Source organism: Vicia villosa, linkage group LG4 (genome assembly GCF_029867415.1).
Source record: "Vicia villosa cultivar HV-30 ecotype Madison, WI linkage group LG4, Vvil1.0, whole genome shotgun sequence".
NCBI classification, from domain to species: domain Eukaryota; kingdom Viridiplantae; phylum Streptophyta; class Magnoliopsida; order Fabales; family Fabaceae; genus Vicia; species Vicia villosa.
In genome coordinates this window covers 176,484,172-176,495,585 of record NC_081183.1, presented here as the reverse complement: position 1 = coordinate 176,495,585, position 11,414 = coordinate 176,484,172, and positions in this window count along the sequence as shown.

Below are 11,414 nucleotides of genomic sequence, written 5' to 3'. Positions count from 1 at the left end.
CCATAAAATATGCAAGAATCAGCTCTTGAGTTCTTGCACAGTGATTGGTACACCGTGGCCAGCACTGCAGACCCCCAGCTATAAAGACCAACCCTAGTAAAATCCATTAGTAGACGAAGATACATAAAGTTAACAGTATTACCAGTGCTATCTGGGAACAAAACGTTTCCAATTAGCAGGAGTAGATAGCACCTAGTTTTTTGAAGTATGGTCTCTTGGGGAGACGCATCATCCAAGTGAAACCGATCATAATACTCCCTTAACCTCTTAAGGTTAACACCTTGCCCCCTAGCACCAACTGCTCCCTCTATCAAGTCTATGCCAATTGCCTGAAAGCATAAGGAATTCGCCTGCATGACACAGCCATTAATTGCCTTACCGTCAACTGGAAGGCCTAGCAACATATGAACGTCCTCCAGGGTGATGGTGCACTCCCCTGTTGGAAGATGGAAGGTGTGTGTCTCCGGCCTCCAGCGTTCCAGCAAAGCAAGAACAAATTTGTGGTCAATAGAAGACTCGGCGATTCTACTAATGGGTCCGAAACCAGCAACGTCCAGGTATGGTCTAATGCGGTCGTCCGGAGCGATGGTAGAGTGACTACGAGTGCGAAAACGTTGAGCGTTCTGAAAATAGTATGTATGCCAAAAAAATGCAGTTAGTTGATCACGGACAGTTGCATGTTGTTAAAGTAATACTAATATACTTACGAAGGTAGCGATGTTCTGGGGGGTTCCTCTGTGTGTTTCGCCCATTGTTAGGAGAGACATGGTTGAAGGATGAAAATTTGGAAGTTGATTGCAAAAGGATTCTTGTGAGAGAAGATGAGTGAAAGTGGTGCGGATTCTGCAGAGTTCTAAGTGGTTTATATATTCATGAGGCAAAAAACGGTAACAAGCTGCATGCTGGACATGTCAACACAGCCATAATTGCTAGGTGTTGCTCCTGCAGATATTGTTGGCATGCATGCAAGCTAATTTTCGGTGACAAGACATGCATGCAGCTCAGAACTAGGTGACAGCTCGGGTAGCATGCATGCAGTAGTAGGAAGAATCGTGCCAGGAATCTTATCAGGAATCTTATCAGGAATCGGTTCAGAAAATGATTCAGACGCATGCTAGGTTACAGTAACTCGTTTCGGACGCATGCAGGTGGGGACCATGTGGGACCAGGAGGGGTCCACCTATAATACATATGCGCCAAATGATTTGGCTTTTTTTTTTAAATTCCTTCTTATGCGCCAAATCATTCGGCGCCTTCCTGTTAGATATAACACTAATGCGCCATTTCATCTGGCGCATTAGATGTTCCATTTTTTTTTGAATTAGGGTTTACATTTTTGTCTAGTGGATGAAACCCTAATTGTGATACAGACCTAAGGCAAGGAGTCCTTCCCTCTATAAATTAGGGTTACTTGTGTGCATTAGTACACACTCAAAAGAATGAGATCTCGAATAAGGCCAGATAGCACGCATCGGACTTCTGAGCCTCCACCACCTGTGAGGCGTTTGGACTATCAACCAGACTTTCGTCGAAGGAACAGATACGTTATCTTCTCTGCCGTCAAACCTCCCATGCAGGTAATGTTTTGGAATATCCATTCCATGGACCAGCTTAAGAGAACCATCCTTAGGTTTTTGGACGGGGAGTACAGTCCAGGCGAACAAATCAGATCTATCAAGAGACTTAGAACAAGGGGTGGTGTTTTTCTAGAAAGACAACGTTGGTGGGAGACTATGGAAGACGACATCCAATATACTCGAATGATGGAGGACCGAGAAGACATTGTTTTAACCGTTGTAATATCCTAGACACCGCAGTTTCTTTATCATTTCAGTGACTTCTGTACCGTTCAATTAAATGCTCTAAGCATATTTCAATGAAATGATTTTTTATTGTTTCATCGTTTCCAGTTATTATATAAGTTATATATAATTAAAACAATTTTTTAATTCCGTATTTCACCCGCTATACATAGAGGTGTATGTGTGGAGTTTAAGGACTAACTCTTCTTTCATTCTTACTGCAAACACCAAAAAATGAACTCAGTTTGGGCCGTGGTCTTCTTTGAGGAAGGTAGTCACATGCGGGTTTGCCTTAACCCCCATTGGAATTTCCAGAGAATTGTTAGAGCCATCAACACTGGGTTTCGTCAGCTGGATGGTCCAACCAGGAAAGTTAAACAGATAGATTACCGATGTCCATACATTACGTTGACGGATAATAACCCTGAAGGCACGTACATGTATTATTGGGATCGTGTGAAAGACGATGTGGACGTGGATCTAATGTTTTGGACACACAGTGGAGAAGTTAACCGAGGCGTTGAAAATCCACTCGTTCTTGCAGTGATACTTGAGTAGTTTAGATTAAGTGTTGTTTTATTTGTTGCAATGAGTGGGCGTGTACTATCAGTTGTTCTGTGCTATTTTCTTTTTTTGCAATGTAATATCGTGATTCACCGGTTGTTTTGTGTTGTCAACGCCGGATCATTGAATTAAATTAAATGTGGTTGTTGTGTTAGTTGTTGTCGTCTGAACATCAATTACCCCAACGGATATGTGGATTAATTAAAATACATAATTATTAATTACATACATAACTGAATTTATATATACAGTAAAATATAATTATTAATTCAAATAGATATAATTATTATTTAATATATATATATATATATAATTATTAAAATATGTTTATATATATACAGACTTAGATCAGTGTGTCTGTCTTTTATAATCAATTTGGAATCCTTTGGCAGACCTAGATCAGTGCGTCTGTCTTTTATAATCAATTTGGAATCCTTTGGCAGACCTAGATCAGTGTGTCTTTCTCTTGTGTTGTCAACGCCGGATCATTGAATTAAATTAAATGTGGTTGTTGTGTTAGTTGTTGTCGTTTGAACATCAATTACCCCCAACGGATATGTGGATTAATTAAAATACATAATTATTAATTACATACATAACTGAATTTATATATACAGTAAAATATAATTATTAATTCAAATAGATATAATTATTATTTAATATATATATATATATATATATATATATATAATTATTAAAATATGTTTATATATATATATATACTGACCTAGATCAGTGTGTCTGTCTTTTATAATCAATTTGGAATCCTTTGGCAGACCTAGATCAGTGCGTCTGTCTTTTATAATCAATTTGGAATCCTTTGGCAGACCTAGATCAGTGTGTCTTTCTCTTGTGTTGTCAACGCCGGATCATTGAATTAAATTAAATGTGGTTGTTGTGTTAGTTGTTGTCGTCTGAACATCAATTACCCCAACGGATATGTGGATTAATTAAAATACATAATTATTAATTACATACATAACTGAATTTATATATACAGTAAAATATAATTATTAATTCAAATAGATATAATTATTATTTAATATATATATATATATAATTATTAAAATATGTTTATATATATATATATATATATATATATATATACAGACCTAGATCAGTGTGTCTGTCTTTTATAATCAATTTGGAATCCTTTGGCAGACCTAGATCAGTGCGTCTGTCTTTTATAATCAATTTGGAATCCTTTGGCAGACCTAGATCAGTGTGTCTGTCTTTTATAATCAATTTGGAATCCTTTGGCAGACCTAGATCATTGTGTCTGTCTCTTGTGTTGTCAACGCCGGATCATTGAATTAAATTAAATGTGGTTGTTGTGTTAGTTGTCGTCGTCTGAACATCAATTACCCCAATGGATATGTGGATTAATTAAAATACATAATTATTAATTACATACATAACTGAATTTATATATACAGTAAAATATAATTATTAATTCAAATAGATATAATTATTATTTAATATATATATATATATAATTATTAAAATATGTTTATATATATACAGACCTAGATCAGTGTGTCTGTCTTTTATAATCAATTCGGAATCTTGTGCCAGACCTAGATCAGTGTGTCTGTCTTTTATAATCAATTTGGAATCCTTTGGCAGACCTAGATCAGTGTGTCTGTCTCTTGCGTTGTCAACGCCAGATCATTGAATTTAATTCAAATATATATAATTATTATTTAATATATATATATATATATGTATAAAATTATTGAAGAACCACCATATATATATATTACACCCTATGTTTTCTAAAGATTACAACTCACACTAGCAATTTTGCCTAATCTGACTTCATTTTAAATCACCCACACACTTCCCCGTCGAAATGGCTTCATCTACACAGTACCTTGTGCATGCCCATCTAAACGGTGAGACTTACTATCATGAAATAGCCGGTTTTGTGATGAGAAACACTCAGGTTGTTCCATTTTTGCTAAGCAAAAGAGCAAACTTTTCATACTTCATTCAGCGACTATACGCTAAGATTGCAATGGGTCCTATCGCAAACGTTTTTTACCAATGCCCCTCTTTCAATGAAGACAACACCGTCAAGTTTTATGAGATGGAGATTGCCACTGATGAAGACCTGCAAGATATGTTTACAACCCACGAATACTCTGGCTTGGATTCCATCGAGTTGTACGTTACTCTACAGGTTGGAACACAAGAAACTCAGATTGTCCTGTCATAAGTTATAGACCCACCAGTCAACGAGCAAGAAGAAGTTGATGTCATAGACGAGGAAGAAGAAGATCTGGAAACTGAATTTGACGACATGGTCAACGAGGAATCCGACGACGAGCAACAAACTTTGGTGCCTCCAGCTCACGTGTACGCACCTCCAACACATATGAGTAACCTGAACCTAGAAGGTGACGAACCATCATCCGACATCTTCTTCACACCGTACATCCAAACTGACGATGAATTAAAGGAAGGAGACAAGTTTCCCTCTAAGGAGGCTTGTCTTAGAACGATAAAAAAATGGCACATGGCACACAACGTTGATTTTAAAGTAGATCGTTCTAACCTGGAACGGTATGTAATCACTTGTAAGAATCCAGAGTGTGGCTTCAGACTGTTGGCTTCTTATAGGAAGAGAAGTAATGCATGGAAAATAGGATCGATTACGCAGCAACACACGTGTGTCAACCCTAACACTTCCCAGGATCATACAAAACTCAGTGCCGATCTCATCTATCAGGAGATCTTGCCTCTAATAAGTTCTGATCCGTCTCTGAAGGTCAAAAATATTATCTCGCATATCGTTACAACCTTCAACTACACTCCATCTTACAGAAAGGCGTGGGTTGCAAAAACAAAGGCAATTGAGACAGTCTACGGCAATTGGGAGGAGTCATACAAAATTCTTCCCCGATACCTCAATGCGCTACACAGTTACGCACCTGGCACTGTTACTATTCTTGAGACGCTGCCCGCGCATGCCCCGGATGGAAACCCTGTCCAAGGAAATGGAATATTCCATCGGCTTTTTTGGGCGTTCAAACCTTGCGTACGGGGATTTGCACATTGTAAACCCATACTTCAAATTGATGGAACATGGTTATACGGCAAATACAAAGGAACCATGCTCATGGCGGTTGCACAAGACGGGAACAGCAACATATTTCCAGTGGCGTTTGCAATCGTCGAAGGTGAAACTGCGGCGGGTTGGAGTTTCTTTCTAAGGAACCTCCGAGAACATGTTGCTCCTCAGCCTGACATATGTTTAATCTTTGATAGGCACGCTTCTATAGAGAGTGCTTATAATAATCCAGCAAACGGATGGCATGACCCCCTCTTCAAAACACGTCTATTGTGTTCGCCACATCGCCTAGAACTTCATGCGGGAGATCAAGGACAGACATCTAAGAAAGGCCTTGGTCAATGCTGGTTATGCATTGACCCAACCGACATTCTAGCATTATCGGAGTGAGATTGTAATGACAAATCCAGAGGCAGGTAGTTGGGTAGATAACCTTTCTAGGGAGAAATGGACAAGGGCTTACGACAAGGGCGTGCGATGGGGCCATATGACGACAAATCTCGTGGAATCCATGAATGGCGTTTTCAAAGGCATTCGTAATCTTCCAATCACAGCACTAGTGGAGGCTACATACTTTAGGATGGCTGCACTCTTCTCAACGAGAGGGAGGAAATGGGGTGATGTTAGGCAATCTGGTCAACTATTAAGTGATAGTTGCATGAAATTTATGCAACAGCAATCGGCAAAAGCGAACACTCATCAAGTAACTTCTTTCGACCGTTTCAATCGCACGTTCAGTGTGCGGGAGACAATTGACCACAATGAGGGATTGCCAAGACAACAATATAGGGTTCTTCTAGACGAGGATTGGTGCGACTGTGGAAGGTTTCAAGCTTTTCGTATGCCTTGCTCGCACGTCATAGCTGCATGTGCGTATGCGCACCGCGACGCTAAATCACTACTGTCTCCGATTTACAAGACTCAGACATTGCTCAGAGTTTACAGCGTTGCGTTCCCTGTGGTGGCCAAGGAGGATTACTGGCCTGAGTATGATGGAGAGGTAGTTCGGCACAACGACGCAATGCGGCGAAAGAAAAAAGGGCGTCCCAATAGTACACGGATTAGAACCGAAATGGACGTCCACGACAAAATGGAACGAAAATGCAGCATTTGTCGTCAGGTGGGGCACAATAGAAAAAGATGCCCTAATCGTGGCGCAACCTCGTCACAAGTTTAATATAATCTGTATTTTTTTTCGACAATGTATCAGTTTCCCTTACCAACTCTTGTAACCGTTCGTCGGTCTCTCATCAATAAATTGTGCTTTTGTGAAAATCCGATATCTATAACGCAAACTTTATTTAGGGTTAGTGATAATTTTACGAACTCCATTCTAAGACGTTTTTACGAAAATAAAAGACCGGAATAAAAAACGGTGCGCGGAAATACCCGAAACGGGTTAATTTTGAAAAATAAAATAAAATGGCCCACACATAGGAGCCAATTGGTTTGGCGCCTATGTGTTAATGCATGGCCATATGCGCCATTTCAAATGGCTTACACATCTTTGCCCTAATTTTTGTTCTTTTGCGCCAAATGGTTTGGCGTGTGGACCATGCATGCGCCATTTCATTTGGCGCATTCTCTTCCCGTATCTCCCAAACCTAGACAGTTTGGTAATTATCCCGAAAAGTTGGTTTTTTCAGTAAATTTTTTATTAAACCTGGTTATTTTAATTTTTTTTTTCGTGAAATTATGCTAATAAAATTATCAAATGCTAAACTATTTCACAAAAAATAAAAAATAAATCGTTATCCGTATGTGTCAAATATTTCATAATTCAGGTGAAATTATGGTAATAAAATTATCAAATGCTAAACTATTTCACAAAAAATAAAAAATAAATCATTATCCATACGTGACAAATATTTCATATTTCAGGAGCTAAAGAGAAACTAAACTCAAAGTATTTGCACAAACAAATCTAAACTCACAAGTATTTGCCCAAACAATTCATCAGACAATTCATATAAAGAAAATGCAAAGATGGAATTGAGAGAAGAAAACTAAATTACTAAGAATGAATGAAAATCGGATTATGAGCTGAGAGATGCATGAATAATATATTTATTTGATTTAATTTTAAAGAAATATGTCAATTTAGTTTTTTCAATTAAATTTATTTAAGGATATGATTTAACAGTATTTATAGTGTCTATGAGATGGTCTTCGGTCTATTTTAGGTGTGTGGGAAAACATTCAGTTAAGGGTAGTGCCAGGGAAAACTCCTTTCATTCATCACCAATTAGGCCAAATATTCTGGGTGCTGGAATTAGAAACATGGGTCATACTTAACCATTGGATAGTCCAGAATTATATATATATATATATATATATATATATATATATATATATATATATATATATATATATATATATATATATATATATATATATATATATATATATATATATATATATATATATAAAATAAATATTATAAAAACTCAAATAAGATTATATAAAAATTTTAAGTTATGGTTATTATTAACCTAGTTAGCAGAGTAATATAAATATTATTATTATTTTTATTATCATTAACCGACATAAATAGAGTATATTAATATGATTATTTTTAATATTAGTTGTCTTCTAATTTAAAATATAAGATAAATATTTTGATATTTAATAATATGATTTTATTATTTAAAATGAAATTAGTATAAAAATAGTAAATAAGTTAAATAGATCACTTATTGTATTATATTTTAATTTATCAAATGAAAAATAATTGAAGTAAAGAGGTAGAAATTAGAAATTAAAATAATAATAAAATTTATAAATATTAATGCAATAATTTACAACCTAAGGTAATAAAATTAATTTGAACCCTTTTTAAAGTAATAACAAAAATTTATCTTCTAAGTCATCTCATCATAACCCAAATTCTTTAAAGAAAATTTTATAAAATTATATTTTATGATGCTTGAGAGTCAATAGCTATAAAATATTCTATAAAGTTAAAAGAAAAATAGGATAATGGAAAGTATAATCTATAGAGGCCGGAAACATAGGCAACTTAGAACTCACATTGCTAGGCTAATGGGATAAGGGCTAATTTTGCTTAATTGTTTGATGTTTTTGTTCGTTTTGATTCTGCTGGATCGTTGTTGATCGCATCTATTTCATGATTTTTGAATTAATAAAATTCTGAGTTCAAAAAAAATATTTTATTTTATTTTTTAATTTTATTATATTTAAACCTTTATATTTTATCATGTTTAAACCTTTATATTTTTTATTTTTAAAATTATATATTTTTTTTTGAAATCAAGAAATATATTAAGCTCACCAACCGGATTACAAGAACAAACAATCCAACAAAGAAAAATTACAAAACCGATTGTTTTCTAGCTTAAGTAAAACAATGGGTTATTATTAAACTCGTAGAAATTACAATTGAGATGAGTAATTTTACAAACTATCAAATTATTAATTTTTTTTTATAAATGCAATCAACATGTTTTAAATTATTTTTTTTATATATTCTTCCATTTATTATTTATCTCACCCTCATCAATATCCTAACTTCTTTCGCAACAATTTTATTAAAATATATAATTTCCATTTTTCAAACCATACATCTACAAAAATAAATAATAATATATGATAATGACATAATAATAAATTTATGAATGTAATAAAATTAAAAAAATAAAGCAAGATACATTAATAATAATTGTTAAATAGGCTTAGATCTCAACCTCAAAAGTTAGCTTTAAAAGTGAGGTTATCCTCACATATTTTTACACCCAACAACCCTAAAACTAAATTAATGTGAGATTTCAAACAAACTCTAACAACACAACTATCAACTTCAAAAATAATAAAAACATGATTCATAAAATAGTAGTTGCATCATGAATATATGATATGAGAAACATGACTACGAATTATATTAAAAAAATAGTAAAAATATTATTGTAGAAGTTGAATTATAGAGAGAGGATTAGAAAGAAGTGAAATATTTATAGTCACATGTAAATTTTTTATCTTTTGTTGCTTCAGTTAACCCCTATAAAAAAATTAAAAATTATCAAATATCAACAAAATAAAATAAAGTCAAGGAACATGATAAAATAATAATTGTAAGATGAATAATTGAATTAATAGAAAAATTTAACCTTCTCAGGTACGATCCGTCACACCAAAAACTCTCATGCCCCACAGCTTCCGTGACTCTATACATTTCAGATTCTGAAACGGAAGAATAATAAAAAATAAAAAAAATTACAAAGGTTAAAATTTAGGTGCCAATATCATTTGAGTGACTTAACAACTATATATATTAGAAACTCTTTAAATTAATAATGTCAGGATCGGGGAAATTTATTAATTTAGAGAGTTATTAATTTATCGATAAATTTAAAGAGTTTTTAAGTAATCATATACTCTACATGTCAAACAAAAAGGCAAATTAGTCTATGCCTCTTAGAATTACGTTGCAGCGAACCTCGGGACTCAACGTAAATTAGTAACTGTTGTGTTCATATGCATTGGAAATCAATAATGACTTTTGAAGTATAATAAATGTAAACAAGAGGAACAAATGTGTTCAATGTATTCTTAAAGGAAAACAAACAACTATTGAATCATATTTCAATATAGTGTAATATATTTTTTCCAGTTTCTATGAATTATTAATTTATGATTTTCTTGGGACCGAAAATTATAAAGGGATCTCCCAAAAAATTATTATCTTATTATTTTATCGAGTTTTTCAATTTTTTTACATTGGCCCAAGTCGGGATTGAACAAATTTATTATTTTAGATAGTTTATTAATTTACCGAATATTAATATAAAGAGTTTCTACTGTATATATATATATATATATATATATATATATATATATATATATATATATATATATATATATATATATATATATATAGAGAGGAGAGTTATATTAACTCCAAGAGTAAGTTATAATAACTTACTCCACATCTTAACCATTAGTTTTATATAATATTTGAAATTGAATGAAAGTTTAGGATTTATATGGTTTATTCTAAATAAACGCTTTTGTGGTTCCCCATGTGATTTGTTAATTTAATTAACACAAAGTTTGTTAATTTATATAATTTATTATAAAGTTTGTTTATTTTCATATATTCAACTCTCATTCTTTCATAGATTATTTGTAAATATCTTTGTAAACGCTTTTTTAGCCTTGAAATGTACTATTATTATAATAAATTTTCAAAATCTCTCACTTAAACTTAAAAAAATTTACTTATTTTAACAACACAAAATTAATTAATTATATCTACTTATTATAAGAGTAGCTAGTTTACACCTACTAACAATTTGATTGAAAAATTCTTAACTTTAAATTTAATATAAATTATTATTGAGAGGATATGTCTTGGGAGCACAATGTTTTATTTTTTTAATAAGATAAACAACATGTTATGCCGATGTTATGTAAAACCGAGGAAACACATCTATAAGTTATCGTCTTTATTTATCCATAAAAAAATTAATAAACTTGTTATCTCGATTTTCTTGATAACCGAGATTATATAGCTATAAGAATCTCGGTTTGAATCCCCGTTTCCACATTTAAAACTTTGTTACCAATAAACAATAATAGAAAAAAAATTTATTGATAATAATGAAAAAACAACACAACAAAGAACATTACTCAACAAATTCAAACTTCTGAGTCCACTCAATTTCAACATTACCCCTAACTATTCAACATTACTGAAAATGGTAAGAGGAAGATTAACTCTCATGTTGTAGATGAGAAATAACAAGAGATGCTTGTCATAGCAAGTAAACATTTCCAGGTATATCTCTCTTGAGCGGGGATTTGCCACTAGAAGTTAAAACCAAAATATTGTAATCGGGAGTAGAGAATCAAGACTGGAGATGTTATTTCTTTTGGCATAAATTCGTTGAAGTTGGGTTGAGTAGACATTGTTATTTTCACAGTGTTCAACACAACCACTTGACAGTTGATTGTCATAG